Source organism: Equus przewalskii, chromosome 14, assembly GCF_037783145.1.
Source record: "Equus przewalskii isolate Varuska chromosome 14, EquPr2, whole genome shotgun sequence".
In the NCBI taxonomy this organism is placed as follows: domain Eukaryota; kingdom Metazoa; phylum Chordata; class Mammalia; order Perissodactyla; family Equidae; genus Equus; species Equus przewalskii.
Window position 1 is genome coordinate 87,352,955 of NC_091844.1, and position 21,045 is coordinate 87,373,999.

Genomic DNA, 21,045 nt, shown 5'->3' on the forward strand with positions numbered 1-21,045 from the left:
TTTTCAGTTTCAGTATAAAGCAGAACTCTTAAGAACATTGACAACTAGGAACAGTCTGTTTCACTGATAACTAACCTAGGTGTTAAATTAGAGACGTCTAATCAGAAACGCAGTTAGTTGTATCACGGGAGAAGGATTGCCAAAACCTGCGGCTAAATGAGAAGCGGTCTCAGGACACATCAGATTATAAAGAACAAAAGCAACCTCAGTTTCAATTCCAAGAACTTCCCCTTTAGCAAACATAAGGAGATCTCTTTTTGCCTTGAGCTGAGACCTTGTTCCATTTTATACTCCTCTGCTCGGCCCCCACACCCTCCAAAGATTTTTTTTGCCTTAAGAAATTTAGCAATCTTTTCATGGACACATTTTTGGACATAATTAATGCATGCTATATTAGTCAGGATTCTCCAGAGAAACAGAACCCTGGGTATAGTGTGCATATATATGTATGATATAAATATAATATGTATATATATATATATATACACACACACACATGTATATACATCTGAGAAAGAGAGATTGATTGATTTTAAGGAATTGGCTCCCATGACTATGGAGACTGGTCCAGCAGGTTGGAGACGCAGGAGAGTGGATGGTGTAATTGATGTCCGAATGTTGCCTGCTGGCAGAATTCCCCCTCACTCTGGGAAGGTCGGCCTTTTGTTTTACCTACGTCTTTGACAGATTAGGTGGAGCCCATCCACATTATGGAGAGAATCTGCTTTACTCAAAGTTCACCAATTTAAATGTTAATCACCTCCAAAACATCCTTAAGGAAACATCCAGAATCATGTGTCACGAAATGTCTGGGCACTATGACCCAGCCCTGGTGCCCAGACATGTAAAATTAACCACCACACTTGCTATAGCTAAGATTATTTTTGAAAGTGAAACTATATTAGATTGATATTTGCACCAAAAAAAAAAAAAAAAAAGCTACTACCTTAGGTTGAGATGCAAGCACATGAAGAAAGGATGAGAAAATTCTTTAGATTATTCAACCCAATGAGCACCAGAACAATGGTTGGTAGCTGGGTCATTACAGAGACAAGCAAAATTGGTGCCACGCTCATTAAACTATTCACTGGCAAAAGTGAATAAAAAAATTCATGAAATAACATAAGAAAACAGAATTTAATTTTTTTAAAAAAAAGCTCATTAAACAAGATGCTTCACTTAAATAGGAAGGATTAAACTCTGATTTCTCTAAATAGTTTCAAACTGTTCTAGACATTTTTGGACCTTCTGCAACTAAAACTATTTTTATAGACTCATTCGTACAGAGCCGGTGTAAGAGAAATACGGTTAGATAAATATAGAATCACGTTAGTACAGAATTATTGAATGTGAACATTGAACAGGCCTTAGAGAACACAGAATTCCACACTCTTCTTTTTATAAAGGAAAAAGCAGAAGCCCAAAGAGGTGAAATGACTTATTCGGGTTTACATAACCAGACAAAAATTAATTCTGCAGATTCCTACTTCATGCTTTCATCCTTAAACCTGTGTTTTACAAAGAAGTCTCCAACTCAATAAAATATTTTAAAATTAATAATAATTCAGACATTAGACTAGGAGAATTGGTGGAAGGAAACTATATCATTGGCTCTCCTGCCCTGATACCTGACAAAATGAGCAAAAATTAGACCCAGTAAATGTAAGCAAAAGAGAAAAAAATAGTCAACTATCTTTGGAAAATTCTGGCAAGGAAAAGAAACAATTTTGGCATGGCTCAGCATGATCTCTCTTCTTCCGCTCTTAAAAAGCCATTCTAAAGGAAGGAGTAAATGTAAAAATTCTTGAACATTTATACAACTTCCTCCCAATGTGGCGGAAACACGCAGCGGAGTTGAACAGATAGGCTAGAGAACAGGAGGATGAGGAGGAGGAGAAAGAAGAAGAAATTTTTAACCATTGAAACTTTTACCTCCAGAAATTTAGAAGAGGCAGGAAATGCCTGGGAGTCTCATTCTTAGCAAGGTGTCTAGTTGAAATGAGAAATAATCAAAATTTTGAGGGTATTCTTTCATGGGCATAGGTTACACTCCCAACTTTGAAAACTGAATTTTGATAAAATGTCTCAGAGTTTTTACAAAGTCTCAGGAAAAAGAGCGGAGCTATGGTATCCAAGAGGCGCTCCTCAGAACTCCAGTACCGATCCCTTCCCTTCAACTGTATATTGAAAGTGAGCAAAAGGTAATGGAGAAAGTGGCAACTATGCTGTATCAAAGGGTAGACTTGAGAGGGTTAAAAGGATCGAATGGCAATTATGCACACTGGCCAGAGAGGAGAGAGCAAGAAAAGAGAAAGAGCGAGAGGAGAGGGAGAGACAGAGAGAGGGAGAGAGAGGGAGACAGACAGACAGAGAGGGGGAGAAATAGACAGGGAGAGGGAAGCGGGGGGCAGGGGGTGTTTGCAAACTACAGAGAAAAGTTCTCAGAGTGAAGTTGGGATGGCACTGGGGAGAAAGTAAAAAATAACCTAAGCGAGGAGGGGATCCTTTTAAAGTTCTCCCTATAGCAAAACTTAGTAAGACCAACAATTCCCTGTTGAGTTTAGCAAAGAGATGTTGCCAGGCAAGAAAAGAAATTACAAAAACAAACAAAGAAAAAGTGCAATTAAGAAACAAAAGAAACCACATGAGAACTGAGGCAACATTGGAGCAGGACTGATAAGGATGTCAGAAGCATGTAACCAAGGCTGGAATGTGAATTGCTGACAGAGAGGTTCAGCTGGAGCTCGTCAGAGGGGAGGCTAGGAAAGAGCTCAGACATCAAAGCAGCCAAAGGGAAGATCATCACTCTGGAGCACGCGGAGGCCTTTGAATAATCCTGTCCCTGAAGCTGAGAAGGCAACAAAAAACTGAAGAGGACAAAAAAGAATTTAAATATATAATAGAATTATATTTCTTCTTCTCTCTCTTTTTTTTTTTTTCTGAAGAAGATTAGTCCTGAGCTAACTACTGCCAGTCCTCCTCTTTTTTGCTGAGGAAGCCTGGCCCTGAGCTAACATTCATGCCCATCTTCCACCACTTTATATGTGGGACTCCTACCACAGCATGGCTTCCCAAGCGGTACCATGTCCACATCCGGGATCCAAACCGGCAAACCCCAGGCCACCAGAAGCAGAACGTGCGCACTTAACCACTGCACCACCGGGCCGGCCCCTATATTTCTTCTAAATGAAAACCTGAGTCTGCAGGAGTAAATGGCAAAATGTTTCCCCCAAAGGAAAACTGATACAGAACTAACACTGGCATATCTTGGGTAAGTTAGTGAACTTCAAGGACAAAGGAAGAGTTCTTCAAGAACTCAGGGAGCAAAGCAAGTCACTTTCAAAGGTGGGCTGAGGGGACAGTCCAGTCATACGGGTGACATTCTAAACACAAAGACAACAGAGCACAGTTGACAAAGCTTGATTAGAAAGAAAATGGGACCTGAGAGTACACTGTCCATCAAGTTCTCATTCAATTAAAGGCAATAAACACACATTTCAAACGGGAATAAACTCAAGGATATAGTTTCCGTAAGCCTTTCTTGGGGAGAAAAAATCGATGACAAAAGCCAGCCTTTCAAAAGGTAAGTGTTGAGACCAGGGTAGAGTTGCAGGTGCAGCCTTAAAGTCAGGAGAAGGACAGATACACCTACGCACTCCAGGAAGACAGACACTCTCCCCACGGAAGCTCCATAGGGGTCGCCCTGTGAGCCCCCCTGGAAACTTACTCGCCGATGAAATATGACTGTTACTGAGATGAATTAGAGTAGGAAATAAAGGAAGAAAAGGCAGGAGATGAGCACTGAATACGTCTAAATCTAAGACGAAGGGAAACGGTCATGCCAATCATGGGTGTAGATGATACGTCAAACACTCTAACGCTTGAAAAAATAAAAATACTAAATTATAACAATGGAAATTTGTCTATGATTAGAACTATGTCTATGAATTTTAGCAATAGCTTCTGTTTCCAACTCCTGTTAAACTGAAATCTTATTAAATGACTTTTTAAAATCCAGACTGTAGAATACGATCTCATATTTTTCATCTCATTTCTTGCTACAGATTCACACTCCCTTTCATTCTTTTCGTATGTTTAGAGAAGAGATAGCAAGCTAATTGGTTATTTTGGGGACATTTGCAGGCCATCTTTTATCTTTGTTATGATCTGTACTACTTAATTTTTTAAATAAATGTTTCAAAACAGTAAAAATAATAAATTATCCTCTAAAAACACTGTTTAGATAGGAAGGGGACCCCCAAAAAGATATTGAAAGTCTAAGGAAATGAAAAATGAAATTACTTTTCAAACTAAACCTAAAGCACACAGAACTGTGATTCTGTTTTGGCTGCAGTATTCTTTCCCAATTCAGAAATTCAAAAAAATAGGAATGCTGGGGCTGGCTCTCTGGCACAGCAGTTGACTTTGTATGCTCTGCTTTGGCAGCCCAGGGTTCCCCAGTTTGGATCCTGAGTGCAGACCTAGCACCGCTTATCAAGCCATGCTATGGTAGGCGTCCCACGTACAAAGTAGAGGAAGATGGGCACAGATGTTAGCTCAGGGCTAAGCTTTCTCACCAAAAAAAAAATTGTAGGAATGCTATTTCTTCATGTCACTCATTTGATAGAAGCAGTAAGAGATGAACCAGAAAACATACCAAGTTCAAGAATCTGCACCTGTTTCTCTGGACAATGACGTTTCACTCAGCCGTCACTGTTACAACGTACACATATATGCTGTACCTGTCTGCTGCTACCGTGCATTCACATAAGCTGTGAGTAATAGCCAGAGCCCTGCCATCTAGAAAAGTGTTGATAAATTCTCTCCACATGGATAGTTTACAAGCTATCTTTGAACCACGCCAGCGGTAGGAGTCAGTTTTAGTAGTATTAGTGGTGGTGGTGGTAGTAACGGTATTGTAGCAATGGTAGTCATAACAGTATCAGTGTTATTACCACTACTAGTCAGACTACTGTATGGTAATAGCAGTACCAGCACAGTACAGTAGCAGTAAGCTTCATAGTGTATCAGTTTCTTAGGGTTGCTGTGATAAATTACCACAAACTGGGTGGTTTAAAACAACAAAAATGTATTGTCTCACAGTTGTGGAGGCCAGAAGGACAAAATAAAGGTGTTGGCAGGGCCCCCACCAAAGCCTCTGGGGAAAACTCTCGCCTCTTCGGGCTTCTGTTGCTCGCCTACAATCCTTGGCGTGCCTTGGCTCGTGGCAGCATCCCTCGACTCTTGGCCTCTGTATTCACGTGGCCTCCTTCCCTGTGTCTCTGTGTCTTCAGTTCTCTCTCTTCTTATAAAGACTCTGGTTATTGGATTTAGGGCCCGCCCTAATGCAGTGTGACTTCTTTTTTAACTTGATTACTGGTTTTTGATTAGTTAGGGTCTGCAAAGACCCCATTTCCAAATAAGGTCATAATTGCAGGTACCAGGTGTTAGGACTTCAATATATCTTTTGCAGGGACACAATTCAATCCACAGCAATTACTATTTAGGTTGAGCGGTTATTTTCTTAATCTATAAAAATAGCCGTTATATTGTCCAACCTAAAACATTCACTGGCAAACTTGTTTGTACTTGGACATTGTCAGTTCTCCTTAGAGAGCTGCACTTCAAATTTAGAAAAACCTTCTGAGTATTACTTCTTCGTGTCTCTTCCTCCCGTTTACTCTGTAAGAAGAACTCACACACTCATTCATCCGTTAGGACAGTCTTCAAAACTTCCAACCTTGAAAGATTTTCTCCCTGGCACTAGAGATATGAGACAGACATCCTTTTCTCTTAAGTGTCTTCCCTAACTCTCCTCAAATTTACCTTTGACTATAGCCAACAGTTCTTCAGATTTTCACTTACGACAAGAGACAGCATAGTTCTAAAATTCTGAACATATTTCCAGGTTTGAAACATAATATTTAGGTACATTTTCATAACTTGTAACGCTCTTGGCATAGGAAAGAAATGAATGAATGAAGCCATGTTTTATCTGAACATTCCCTATTTAAAATGATAATGCATAAAAAAGTATGATTAAATGATTACCTTAATCTCCATTAACTCTTTATCTGCTTCAAGGACAAGTGCAGAGGTTGAGGAATTCAGCCAGAAAGCGCACAGTTCAAGTTCCAGCAGACCTCAGATGACATCTCATCTCGCCCTTCCGTTGTCCAGAGGAGCAAACCGAGAGGTAAGGCTGGTTTGGCCAACAAAGGGCAAGGATTGAAGACCATGTTTGTAGTTTACAGCCAACAAATGTAACAAATGTTTACAAACAAACAAATGTTTTCTTTTAGAAACAAAACCTTATTTTTCTTTAGAAAACACATCTATCTCATTGTATTTAATTTTGGTGAAAACTCTTAACTAAGGTACCCTCTCTGCGCGAGAGAAGGAGAATACACCTAACACAAAATATGCCAGATTAGCTCCTGTGTGATTTTGAATTATAAGAAGAATGATGCAAAGCCAGGGGGGAAAAAATGGAAATTATTCATTCCAGCAATAGTAAACGAATTCACAAGCAAGTAACCCCTGCGGCTCACAGCCCCAGAGGTGTTCTTCCGCGGCACTTCTTTGAATCAGCTTTCTCTTACGCTTCTTTCCAGGTTCTGTGAGCTACCGCATATCTTTGAAAACAGGTCTTTTCTGTATTTGTAACCAAGACTCGTTGTCTGTGACCAAAGATCCTTGCCGTAGGAATTAACACTGAACAAGATGCTGAGCGAGTGGATCTGCGTTTATGACCTCGTTTTAGCCCTTTGGCATCTCTGTGAGATTCACAGTGGTTTTGCTACTTTAGAAACAAGGGAAGCAAATTGCAAAGATATTTTAAAATATTTATTTAACGTCACGTAACTAGTCGACTGTGAGATCAGGAATAAAACAAAAGAGTCTTGATTTGGAAAAACATGTTTCATAAATGAAATAGCCTTCAAAAAATATTTTAGATTATTAAAAACTGAAAGCTTTCATGATTAGCACATCTTCAGTGAAGAAAATATGCAAATAAATCCTTCAAGCAGATAGAAATTGATTCTTGAATGAATTAAGAAAAAGAAAGGATAAAGATGTTGATAACTAGATGAATATTTATTATATGAAATAACAATTATAAATTCTATGGGGTAATGGAATACATGTAGAGTTATAATACATTACAGCAAAAATGCAAAAAAAGTGTAAAAAAATTGGTTTAAAGCCTCTATTATCCTTATACTGGTGGGTGGTGGCCAAAGCATTAATGAATCTTTGAATATAATAAATGAAAACCAGTTTGAAATTTCTAGGATACTACTGTGGAATAAGAATGTATAACTAACAAGCTATTAGAGGAAAAAGTGAAATAATAAAAATAACCCAAAAGAAAGCACAAAAGGGAGAAAAAAGGAACATAGAAAATATAAAGCAGTTGGTAAAACAGAACACTAGTTACGTTAGAAAGCACCACGCTGTGTCACTTCTCTTTGGAAGTCACACAACCAGACATACTGATGTGGCCCCAAAGATGAAGCTTCCTGTGGTCTAGTGAGGTCCACACACGTCCATTCAGCACTCTTCTGGGGCATCTAGTGAGTGTGGGCACTGTTACACACAGTGGGGTTAGAGTGGTGAACAAAACAGAAACGTTTCCACCTGTGTAGACCTCACACTTTAGGGGGGAGGAAGGCAATGAAGATGAATGCAATGATAGGCAGTGCTAAGTGCTGTGAAGAAAAACAAAGCAACAGAAGGAGAGAGAGTGACAGGCAGTGGTCTTGGTGGAAATCTTCTTAGTTTGTAAAATGATTCCACTTTTGGAAAAACTGTACATTTGGTAGGACGTGTTTCTCCTCTGGACGCCATACAGTAAACAGGGCCTTTTTCTGTTGAGCTGATTGATAATAACCTGTGATCATAGGTGAAGCCACAGACCCAACAACTCTCCATCTGATGGAGACCAACAAATGTAGTTCTGTCTTCAAGGAAGTTCTTGCCTGGATCCCCTTTCAGCCAATAAAGCGGCTAAACTGTAACAGAGCGATTTAGCATTGCTTTCTCTTTTTTCTGTTTCTGAGCAGAAGTTAGACTATCTCAGTAAGTGTGATACAGTTCCAAAATGGCCTGTCTTGATTCCCCATCCCCATATGATGAGATATCAGGCCACTGATATGTGGAAAATGGAATTTTACAGGTGTAATTACAGCTAGTAATCAATAGATTTTGAGTTAATCAAAAAGGAGATTATCAAAGATAATAAGTGCAAATTGCTCAAACTGCCACATTTATGATGATTTGCCATACAGTGAGAGAAAACTAGCTCTGTGAAGTTTAGTGTGCGTTTCGTTTAAAGGTAATGGGAAAAAGTACAAGCGGTGCAAATAGTGTGAATGTCCCATGACGCAGAAACTTGAATTTGTTTCTTAGTCGCTATTAACTGGACTTGTGATGTGGGTGAGGAATGTTTTCTCTCTGACTCAGCTTCAGGATTTGTAGAATGATGAGGTTGGACCAGCTGCTATCTAAAATACCTCCCACCTCTTAAACTTTGTGACTCACTGGGTGCTTTACGTGTGTCAGGAAACTTTCAATCACCTTGCCTACAATGACATTCAAGACAGCCACGCTTGTCAGTGAAGACATCTCCTCATTGTCCAGAGTGGCATAGATTTTTAAATCTCCATAGACTTAATTGGCTCAATTTGAGACAAGAACCCAATTTTTCGGATTTCTAATGTATACCCTCATTACTCCCTCATGTCTCCATGATTTGTTTGGGGAGACATGTTAATTTTATTTATGTTATTTTGAGAAGTACCATTAACTTAGGGAATCTGGGTAGAAAGATGAAATGATATTTTTTGAATGCCTTTCCACATATTATACCATTCAAACTTGCCCTCAGCCGCATTTATATCAATACTCATTTAAGCTATTAAAGAAGAAATTTATTTTGATATTTTGTCATCTATCCCACAGCTTTCAAGATTAAGAAATTATAGAGGAAATTAAAAAACAGGTAAATGGGGGGGACAATTGTCTTGACCAATTTTGTTTGTTCACTATACAGATAACTTCCTCACCCCACCCATAAAATCTAAAACCTGAGATTCATAACTCCAGATTTGGACTGAGAAGTCTAAAATACCTTTTGGGAAGGAGTAAACCAAATGCTGTTGAGATGTGGGGAAAATCACTTGTGGAGGAACGGACATCGGCAATGATTATCAATAGGGAATTGGTTAAGCAAGTCATGTGTAAGTTGTTTTACGTTTTTAAACTATATTGAGTAAAGACTACTCCACTCCTGGATTTATTACTAAGCGCCACACATGACATAACTGGGTATGCAGTGGTGCATGCATTCATGGTGTGTGTGTGCATGTGTGTGTACATGCGAGTGTGTGCACAGGCATGTGGTGTGCGTGCTGTGTGTGTGCATGTACTCAGCGCCTCATCTGTGGCCTTGGTTAGCACCATCACTGAGGTCAGCAGGGTGTGACTTGGCTGAGGCTGAGTTAGACACAAGGCAGACCTGCTCGGTGACTCAGCCTCACTGAGTCAGACACAGGCAGATGCATCCACAGACCTTCCTGACTCACGAGCGTGGGAACAGTACCCTTTACCTTACCCAGCAATGCTGGCTTCATTTCAACGAAGAAAGCTCGGCGCTGTGCAAGGAAGCACTAATGACATCAGATAATGAAAAAGATTAAATTGAAATAGAAATCTGGTAATGGACTTTCCCATAAAACAACCTGGAAGGATTCCTGTGATAGGATTGATACAAGACCGTCTGGAGAGCTTCTCCGTGGGAGCAGCATGGTACAGAAACAGAAATAGTGAGGAAGGAGCCCATGATTCAGAATCTTGAGTACCAAGGTTCACATCTTGAGTGTACCCCAAATGTGATTTTTACCTGGGCAAGTCATGACCCTTCTGAGCCAGTGGGTCATTATAACATGTCTCGTGTTTACAAAGCCGGTGTTCTCCAGTGCTCCGATGCATCCATCTTATCTGATGGCATTGTAGCACTTTCAGAATATGTGGTCCACTTTTTGCCCAATTAGGTAATTTAGATTTTTGCTTTCCTGAGTCTTCATGATAATCCATTGTTATTTTTCTCCCTTTTGTCTTTCTCTTTGAAAAAAATCAAATTAGCTCTATTCTTGAATTTATAGCCTGTTTCCTGCAACTTCAGCCTCTTAGCTAAGACAGGTGACCGAGTGCCAGGTACAGTCAAAGACCAACTGTCGGCAGGTCTTTTCTTCACTGTGACTTCTCAAAAGCACGTTAATTTTACCTTGCCAAGAGATTTTCTGATATGTGTATCATTACCTTTTGCTTTCTACCCATTTATTTAACAAATACTTGTTTGATGCCAAGCCTGCGCTAAGCACTGTCCTGGCGATGAAGGAAATGCCTTCACCTGCTCTCTACTGTCACAAATGGAGAAGACAAACGCTAAATAAATGCATGTGGACCTACTAAATTTGGCTAGAGATAAGCTCTCTGAAGAAAAAGTACAGGACTGTGTGAGGGCTGTTAGGGGCTGGACTGTGCTCCCCCCAAATCCCTCTGCTGAAGCCCCACACCCAGCACCTCAGAATGTGACCACAGTAGGAGACAGAACCTTCAAAGACGTCATCAAGGTTAAATGAGGTCATTAGAGTGGGCCCTAATCCACCAGTCTGATGACCTTGTAGAAAGAGCAGATTAGGACACGGACACACAGAGAGGAAAGGCCACGTGAGGACACGGTGAGGAGGTGGCCATCCACAAGCCAAAAAGAGAGATTGCAGCAGAAACTAACCCTGCTGACACTTTGATTTAAGACTTCCAGCCTCCAGAACTCTGAGAGCATAACTTTCTGTTTATGCCCCACAGTCTGTGGTACTTTCTTACGACGGCCCAAGCAGACTAATGTGGAGCCCAGATCCTGGAATCCTGACTTTAAAGTAACGTGCATCCCAGTTTGACCTCAACAATGCTCTTTCACACCTGTTGTCTCAGCATAAACATTAATAACGTCCCCTTTACTTTCAGAACGTCTAGTTTGGAGGATACATTGCATGAGACACTCTGCCTATCTAGACTATTAGCCTGAGAATACATTCTTTAGAAAGAGATATTTAATTTTCAATCTAGACTGTGTGTAAGAATTAGACCCACCGAATGGTGACGGGGGCGATGAAATGGAAAGTGCTCTACGAAATGGAAACTGATAGCCCAGAAGATGGCCCTGAGCTGGGAAGAAGAAAATGAAGTGGCGATGGCGAGGTGGCATGGCATCCGGGGCGGCTGGAGCAGGAGCGAGGGCGAGGCCGGGCTGGCTCCTGGAGGACATGCTGGGTGGGTGCTGAGCCAGGGGCGCCGAGAGACACTGAGGATTCCGGGAGGGGAAAGACGTACTTTTCTGAAGTTCTGTTTCCTCAATCACTTTCTTAAAGAAATAAAAGTATGAAAAGACATATGAAAGGAAAGATGAAATAAAGTATGAAAAATGCTTGCCCAAGCTCTTTGGTAAGTTCATTTCCCCCAGAATCCCTTTATTCGTTCTTTCTGTACTCTGTCAAACTTCCGCCAGGAGACTGGTGCACACGTGCGTATCCAGAGTCCTGTGTGAACTCACGTACATCTTCAAGGCTCCCTGTGAACTTCCGGTCACCTTTCACATTTTAACTTCTGTTGCACTTAGTAGAGTGATTTCAAGCTCAGTCCCTTTCGCTCTCGCCTTCTCCTGGAACACGGAGGCACGGGCACCGTCCCTCCTTGGCGAGCCCGTGTCCATTGCTTTGCCTGTTGTTTCTTCTACTTCAGAAACAGCTACTTCTGAAATCTTCTTTTTCTCCCCAGAGGTTTCCCTGCTGCTTTATTGCTGCGTTTTTCAACACTGGGGACTTTCCCTACTTCTTATAACCTCGAATTGTTTTTGTCCCAACGTGAGATGCCCCATTTCCTCCTATCGGACCCTCCATTCCACATCCATCTCTTGCCTGCTATTCTGCTTTGATGGCTTTTCATCTTGAGCCTCTGTAGTGGAGTCATTTCTTTATGACAACGTATTGGCATAATTGATTGAGAATGGATAATTCTTGTCAGGAAGTTTGAGAGAGATCTCACAGGCAGGGAGATTCTCTAGCCACCTGTCGACTACCTGTTACAATCTGCATTGGAGGAGAGCCAGACCTCAGAAATCAAGGAAGGTCAGTGAAGTGTCTACGGACAGACTCACTTCTGAGAAGGAGGAGAAAAAGACTTGCTTTGCTTGTCTCCCCACCAATGTCATTAGAATCCCGGGGATTCAAACTATTCGTTCATGCAGTAATTCACTCATTCCTCAATGTTGATTGAGCAAATACTGTGCCAGAAACAATGCCAGTGCCTGTAGGGACACAGTAGGAAAAGGCCAGAGGTCTCTGATGGCGTAGACACTGTACTGTGGCATTAACTGACATCCCCGGGGACTATGTCAGATGACTCAAGGGTAGAACTCTACACAAGAATCCATCTCCAATAGAGAGAGGCAAGCCAAGAGTGGGGGCCCCTTGGTAAACTCCCAGCACGTGCAGGGCCCGCCTTGAAATCTGTGGGCAGGTGCGCAGAAACACAGCTGCAGAGATGCACAGGACTCCCTTTCATAGAAGGCTCGACTGGGGACTGGGCCCTTCTCTGTCACACTTTCATCATTGGCCATCATAAGCAGATGCATTGAGAAATATTTAGAGCATTTTCTTAAATGACAATCTCTAAGATACCTTCATAAAAATTGCCCCGACGTCTGCTCCACCCCAGGTCTACTGAATTCCATATTGGGATGTGGCCCGGGAATCTATGTTTTAAAGTAGTTTTCAGGCCATTTTCACTTCAGTGTGCTTTGAGACCCACAGCTCTAGAGTGTCTAGTTATGTTCTTTCTAGCTCTAGCCATAGCTCACCTCTCTCTCTGGGCACCGTCCTCATTGCTTTATGTGTATTAACAAATTCACAGACGTTAACTGAGAGAAATTGGCAAATCTTATTGAACCACACTCTCTGCATGTGGCACTCACTTAGAACTAAATTGATTTTATCCTCTTAGAACTTTGTAAAGTAGACAAGAGATAACAGATATATTACCATGAGAACGTTGTAGATGAGTAAACTAGAGAAAAAGCAGTCTGTATGGAAAAAGGCACACTAGACATTTTCACCAGATCTGGAATGCAGTTTCTCAGTCTCGTTGGAATTCACTTTTCATGAAATCATGAGAATCTGACTCAACACACATATATATGGAGCAGCTACTAATAAAATACGCATCAGCACTTGCACATAATAGAAACTCTGTTCTCTTCTTTGTCTGATGTCTGAAGAGACTGGCGCACCAACCGCAGCCCCAGTGCTGAGGGACTCCTTTGAGTGGACCTTATTAGGGCAATGTAGTTAAGCTCTGTGACTTTGCAAGGGGCTCATTCTCCAGGGAACCCAGACTCTCCAGCCATCAAGGCCACCCAGATCCTTTACAGTAACACAGAGGGAAGCATACCTCAGAATCTTTAAAAGGCAAAATTTGGAGAATGCCTGTTTTCCCCTTCTCCCTCCTCCGTTTTCTCATTTTTCACTGTTTTCCTTTTATAACATATTTTCTTAGAGTTCTTCATGGGTTTCTCTGTACTTTTAGTAATATTTAGAGTTTTAAGTCACCTTTTCTAATGCATATCATTTACCCTCCAATGAAGATCTCTTCCACCAAGAATCTTACTGCCAGTCTGTGGTATTGTATGAAAATGTAAAACAGCTCTCGAGATGTACTCTGAAATAGAAATGGTGAGAAAGACTACATTAGAAACCATTGAGGATCCACAACACTCTTCAGTCGGTGACATTCTGACTGAAATCCAAAAAGATAAAATTATCTGTTTTGCTTTGAATTAAAAGGACTGAAAAAAGCACAGTCAACTCGAGTGAAATAAGTCGACTCTAGTGAACACTGAGATGAGATGAGTGTACTAACCTGAGCGACTGAAGGTAGAATTCACTTCCTCTACATATATTAATAGAACATCACAATGCGTAGCTGCAGTGACCCGCCCAGTTGTGAGTGTCTCTAAGTTAACACCATCAGAATAGGGCACAGAAGCCAGCTCATCTTCTTGGACCAAGTGTGTCCTCAGTCTTCGTGCCACATGGAGTGTCAAGGAGAGCCTTGGGTTCCAGGCTTACGTTTAAACAATAAAAATCTTTTCCATTAAAAGATGCCAACAGGGGCCAGCCCAGTGGCACCATGGTTAAGGTCACACATTCCACTTTGGCAGCCCGGGGTTCCCTGGTTCGGATCCCTGGTGCAGATCTGCGCACCGCTTGTCAAGCCATGCTGTGGTAGGCATCTCACATGAAATAGAGGAAGATGGGCACAGACGTTAGCTCAGGGCCAATCTTCCTCAGCAAAAAGAGGAGGCTTGGCAGCAGATGTTAGCTCAGGCCTAATCTTCCTCAAAAAAAAAAAAAAAAGCCAACATAGTATGTGATCAAGTTGGTTAGACTCTACAATTAGATATACAAAATACTCAATGAAAAGTTAATATCTGAAATGACCCTTCTGTTTACCCAAACAATTTTTAATAAAGAATTGTGAGTTCAGAGACCTTTGCCACCATAGCAACAGCACACAAATTTGCCAGTTTTATTTCCTTTTACTTCATATTTTTCTATGTAATTTTAAAGCAGACTTGATATCCTAAACTCTTTGTTTAAATTGATTTTGGGTAAAAGATAAATTATGTCTGGAAAGTATCATAGTTCTAAGGGAATGCATCTACATTTAGGACATACAGTCTAGCTTATTTCTGGTAATTATTTTCCATAGTTAAATGTTTAAATAGACTACTACATATATCTATTATAAGAATGCATTTGTAAATCAATGACACTCTGCTTATAATTAATATACGTTATTTAATTGTTGTTGAGTTTTACAAGTTCTTTGCATGTCCTGGATGCATGTCCTTTATCAAATGTGTACTTTAAAATATTTTCACCCAGTCTGTGGCTTTTTTAAGAACATTTTCTCAGTATATTTTACAGAGCAGAAGATTTGAATTTTGATGAAGTCTAACCTGTCCATTATTTTTCTTTTATAGATCATGTTTTTGGTGTATTATAAAAACTCATTGCCAATCCAAGGTCATGCACATTTGGTTTGTGTATGTATGTATGTATGTGCAGATGGATATCTAATTTATCTGGAACTATTTGTTGAAAAGACTATCTTTATTTCATTGGATAACCTTTTAACCTTTTGTAAAACTCAGTTAACTATATTTGTATGGATACTTCTGGTGGTGTGATCAAGTAGAAAAAATTATATATATTTTTGGACTTTTCAGCTCTAGAATTACCATTTATGTAGTTTCCATTTCTCAGTCGATATCTCCTATTGTGCAATCATTGTACCATTTTTCCTTTAATTCATTGGACACATTTCCCTTAATTCTGTGAATGTATGTTTAAAAGCTTATTTGAAGTATTTGTCTGCTTCTGGGACCAATCAGATTCAGTTTCTATTAACTTACTTTTTTCCTCGTTATGTGTCACACTTACCTGTTTCTTTGCATGTCCATCATTTTCTTTGAAAAGTGGACATTGAAGATAATACCTTGTGTCGGTTCTGGATTCTGTCGTGTTTTTCTGAGAACTATTAGCTTTTTATTCTAATATTTAGTTCACCTGTCACAGATGCTGATATCCATGTTCCACTCTTATAGCTTCCCCTATTGTTTTTTTAGTGTGATCCCCTGTGAATTTTTTCTATGTCTATGAAATTGGCCAGTCACCCAAGAACTTGAGAATATACAGGGCTCACCTCCTTTGGGGTTTCCTTGCTTCAAGGAATTTCCCCCTAATTTTTAACTTCAAACTCTGTACTCTGACACTGCGTGTTCTTTATCACCAAATTGTGCACAGCTGGGAGGATGCTCTCTGTTAAGAAATGTGTGGAATCACAGGTCTGGCTCTGAAGAACTCTGCCTTTCTGAAGTGGATTTCTCTCAACTCTGCCTGCTTATTTGCCGTGCTTTCTCGGGGCTCCCCCATGAACACGCAGTTTAGCCATCATTCAGATGTTCAGAGAATTAAGTCTTTCAATTTGAGCCCCACTCTTAGGGTTCTTGTACCGCCACGATTTCTCCTTGAAATGTTTAAATTTCCGGATGTTTTACCATCTCAGAACAGTGATCTTTCATTCATTTTGCTGCTAAGGCTTTGAAACTCTCTACCTCCAAAACAGGCAAACACACACACACACACACTTCCACTCCCACTATAGCTACGTGGATGGGGTAGTGCCCTCAAGCGGGGAAGCCACAGGCTCATAATTGTCACCTCTTCTACTTGATGCTTTTTGAGGTTATGCTTTCCTCGATCTTTGGTCTGCTTTTGGAATTTTGCCAGTTACTTTAAATCAGCAGATTGCTGTTTTTTTAATCCATCTGGAAAATTCTAGCCAAGATTCTTCCAAATATTTTTCTGCCCATTTTCCCTCTCCTCCTTTACTGGGACTCGAATATGAGAGTCCTTCACACAATCTTACGGGTTGCTAATGCTTAGTTTAATTTCATTTTGTTTATTTTTAATTTTTCTCACTTTCCTTCAGTTTGGACTATTTCTAGTGACCTTTCCCCAAAGTAACTGATTCTTCCTTCTGTGGATCTAGTATGTTATTCATGACATTAATTAGATTTTTTGCGGGTATTGTATTTTTCAGTTTCTAGGATGGTAATTGGAATCTTTTGAGCAGCTTGCAAATCTCTCCTGAAGTTCCCCATTTCTTGACTCATTTTCCCTATCTGTTTTAACATCTGAGTCATTTGGGGGTCTGACTCACTGGTTGATTTTTCTCTTGACTGTGAACTACATTTTCTTTCTTCTTTATATTTCTCATAATTCTTGATAGTATGCTAGACATTACCTCTAAAAGTGCAGTAGAGTTAACAGCTAGTAAATAGTCATTGAAATCATTAAAAGTATCCATATTTTCTGTAATCTTTATCATTCATTCAATGGATATTTACGTAAATCCCATGATGCACAATTCACTTTATAACACTCAGGGAGTTGAACATACATTGTCAGAAATAAGGAGTGTGCAGTGCAAGTGGATGGGGGAGCTATAAACACCTTAGGAGAAACTTCAAAGGATTTTATAGAAAATTTCATGAATTGTCTTTAGTGCATCAAAATTCCTTTGTAACAGCATTACCAGCCTACTTTTTAAATATCACATTTCAAACATCAGGCTATCTTAAAGCAGGAAACACCGCCACACAAAACTATGTTAAAGTATATGGTTCCCAAAATGTGAGAAAGTCATATCTAGTACTACCTCTAGACAGAATTCTGGGAGGAAGGAAGAAACACTTTGAGGAAGGAATATTCTTGATTGGTTAAAAGTTAGATATGTCCCCAAATACCCTCAACTTGTATAAAAAAGTAAAACTAGATTTCCTATAAAGAAATGACTTAACCATTTCAATGAATTTATATCTTTTGTCTATGGTATTAAGAGTTGGGGTGTGGTCTGTTACTATGATGAGGGACCAAAAATAAAAGTCCCAAACCTCCCCTGTCATTTGGCCCTTTTATTTTTGTAGTTATCAAGGGATCTGGAATCTGAAGAAGAGAACCCAAGTGGGAACAAAGTACCATTTTTATTATGAATCCATTAAAAACAAAACAAAATATCTCTCTAGTATGTTTGAATGACGAAACACAAGGGCTATCCCTTAAACTCCAAAATCAAATGTTAGTTCTATGATACTGTTCAATCTCAAGAGAAAAGAAAACCAGAGGGAATAAAAGAGAAAAGGAAGGATGGTCCTTGGTAGAAATCTATTCCCTAATTTCCCAGTTGCTAAAGTAATATCGCCTTTTATTTGCCCTAAGTTCCTCTTTATACAGTAGTCCCCACCCTTATCCACAGTTTCACGTTCCACAGTTTCAGTTGCCCATGGTCAAGCACAGTCCAGAGCCAAGGATACTCCTTCTGACGTGTCGTCAGAAGGTCAATAGTAGAGTACGGCTACGTCATGATGCCTACGTCATTCGCTTCCTGTCGTCTCATGACCTGGGCATTTTATCATCTCGCATCATCACAAGAAGAAGAAGGCTAAGTACAGTACAATAAGATATTTTGAGAGAGAGAGACCACATTCACATAACATTTTTTATGGTATATTATTATAATTGTTCTGTTTTATTATCAGTTGTTATTAATCTCTTACTATGCCTAATTTATAAATTAAACTTTATTATAGGTATGTGTGTATAGGAAAAAACATAGTATATATAGAGATTGGTAATATCTCCAGTTTCAGGCATCCCCTGGGGGTCTTAGAACACAGCCCCCACAGATAAGGGGGACTACTGTACATCTAGCCCATTCTACATAGTATTAAAATTGTGAACTTTAGATTACATTGTCCTGTTCATTAATCTATTTACTCAATATTTTTTCAATCAAAACTAAACCGCCTACTTATTTAGAATCTAAGGGTTGAAGTATACTTTAATGACTTTTGCTTTTATCTAAAAGTATTATAAGACAGTTAAAAATATTTCAAAATCAAAAGGTTCTATGAGTTTTAACTAGTGCAGTGATACTAAAGATAGTGAATATTTCATGCAAATACTTGATGTGTAGAGGTATAAAACTGCCTTTCCAGCATCTTCTCTACTCAGATCTGACAATGTTTGGCTATTCATATGGGAGTTACAGAGGAAGTTTCAACTTGTCTTTTAACACAGAATTAGGTTGACACATGTAAAATACATTTTTATGCATGTTCTAATTTCAAAGGAATCATTATTTCCTGTGCAACTAAAAATACCTTTCCAGGATTTCCCATTATCTTAAATAAGGAAAGATTTAGCCCAACTTAAAAAGTGTTAAATTTTCTTAATTTCTTAAGGAGTGTTTCTCAGAGTGTAGAAAAGACAGAGATGATACTATTCATGCTCAGGGAAGGTACAGCAAGGATGAGTTTAACAAATTACCAAAATAGTATTCTGTTTGAATATGTCCTGTGTGTAAAACAAACAGCCAATGACGATAATGGCTGAAGAATTTTATCAACATTCTGAGTTGAAGCAAATGCTTCACATCTTGTTATCTGGAGAAAACAGAAGTAAACCTTTCTGAAATTAACTTGCCTTTCCATGGAGTGAATGGTATGTTTATTCAGGAATGTAGACGACTTGTCTATTTTTTTCCTCTCGGTATTAGTGGGGTCTCCTCACTTGGCACTGCATTCATGCCAATCAAAGATGTCTTTAGTTCACGCTCAGAGTGGAACAGGAATTGCAGTCGCATCCTCTGTACTTAGAAATTATCGGTGTGGTACCAGCTCCTGAAAGAAGCAGACTTGGTTTTTGGCAGATTCCAAAGAGGGTAATTGTTCAAAGAATTTTAATGGAAAGCACTGAGGGTAATGTTATGTAAATAAGCAGTAAGGCTTCCTATAGCTTTGGCCGACTTTTTTTCTTCCTTTCCTTAGCTCTGTGATTTTGGCTTGAAAGTTTTCACTTCGCAGAGTTCCATGCAACCTCATTATTTCTTCTTGGCATTTTCTTTAAGAGACACAGCAGCTGCATAATATTGATAAACTCCAAGAAGGCTTGAATATACCGCTATTGCTGAGGCTTAAGTCTAAATGGATCATACATAGAAACTCGGAGTTGACATAATTTCTGTTGCAAAAGCTTCATCTCTATTTTACCTTGAAAATACGGCATGTAAAAGCTATCCACAGTAGTAACTCTCTCAGAGCATCTTTATTCTAATATAATAATTTTCACATTTGGTATATTACAGTTGAATTTGATAACAAAAGTTGTCTCAAAAATGATGAATAATTAAATCATTAAGATGGGTCTATAAAAAAAGATTCCTCAATAATGTCATTTCTTTTTATAGTCATTCCAGCTTCTTTCAACACAAACCCAAGCCATCTGTTGAGTTGTTATTAAGAAAGTCATATCAGGAAGAGGGCAGAATTGCTAAGCATAAAATAATAGATAAAGTCACAAAGATAAAGGAAATGATGTATAGATTTGAAAAGTAAAAGTAAAAATAAAAATAATTTAATAGAAACAACATAAACAAATAAGGGGAAATGGGGAAATATTCGCAACAAACGTTCAGAGAGACAAAATATTTTTAATAAATAGCTCTTAAAAGAAAACACAAAAAAATTTAATAGACAAATGGCATGTCCAGCCAATTTACCAAAAAAAGAGGAAGCACAAATAGTCAATAAGTCCGTAAGAACCTACTTCACTCGTCAATAATCAAAGCTATGTACAGCAAAGTGCTATTAGCTGATAGTACTGAAGGTGCAGGAAGATGGACACCAACCCTGCTGGTGTAACTATCAAAATAATGTGCATAACCTTCTGGAAAGAAGTTGCTGGCACATATTAAGAGCTTATCAAGATCATCTCAAACACTCACGACTTTATATAGTCCATATAACAATTCTGTGAGTTAGCAATATTCTCACCTCTGTTCTACTTGTGATGAAAGTGTTGCACAGGAGGTTGAGTAAGTTGTTGTTCAGGTCACAGGCGGAGCTTAAAGCTGGGATTTTAATCCAAGTCCTGTGATTCCAGAGGTCATGCTCTTCTTCACTAAGGACTAATGCCTCTGAGCAGGAACAGGAACTGGGGAGTGGGCGGGAGGCAGGATACTCGAGGCAGGTGGGAGGGCTGTTTGGAGATGGAAGGGTCCAATTAGAGAAGTAATACGGGACAGAGGATGGTATTAGCCAGGGTTTCTGAGACAATCAGCGGCAGGAAATGTCCAATCCAATCCATTTTTACTGCTATGTATTCTAATTTCCAGTTTCAAGTGTTTGCATTTTTTTTTTTAATCTGTGGTATCTCCCTAGCAGCCACCCTCTTTAATTTAACAATGTTCTGGAGAATGAAGGAATGGGGGATATGTCTGGGTGAGGTGCAGTAGCCTAGAAAAGTCACATCTGCGGGAGAGGAAATGCAGGATGGGTTAAAACTTCAACAAAGGCAA

The 21,045-nt window shown here is 39.5% G+C and overlaps 1 long non-coding RNA gene across 1 annotated transcript; it reads right to left on the minus strand.

The window, feature by feature from the left end:
- Window positions 1-7,137: 7,137 nt before the first annotated feature.
- LOC139075471 (uncharacterized) lies at window positions 7,138-20,641 on the minus strand. Its single transcript, XR_011525831.1, has 3 exons — window positions 20,522-20,641; window positions 13,981-19,369; window positions 7,138-13,779 (listed from the first exon to the last, which is right to left on the minus strand). It is a non-coding gene; the product is annotated as an uncharacterized lncRNA (long non-coding RNA).
- Between the last annotated feature and the right edge of the window lie 404 nt (window positions 20,642-21,045).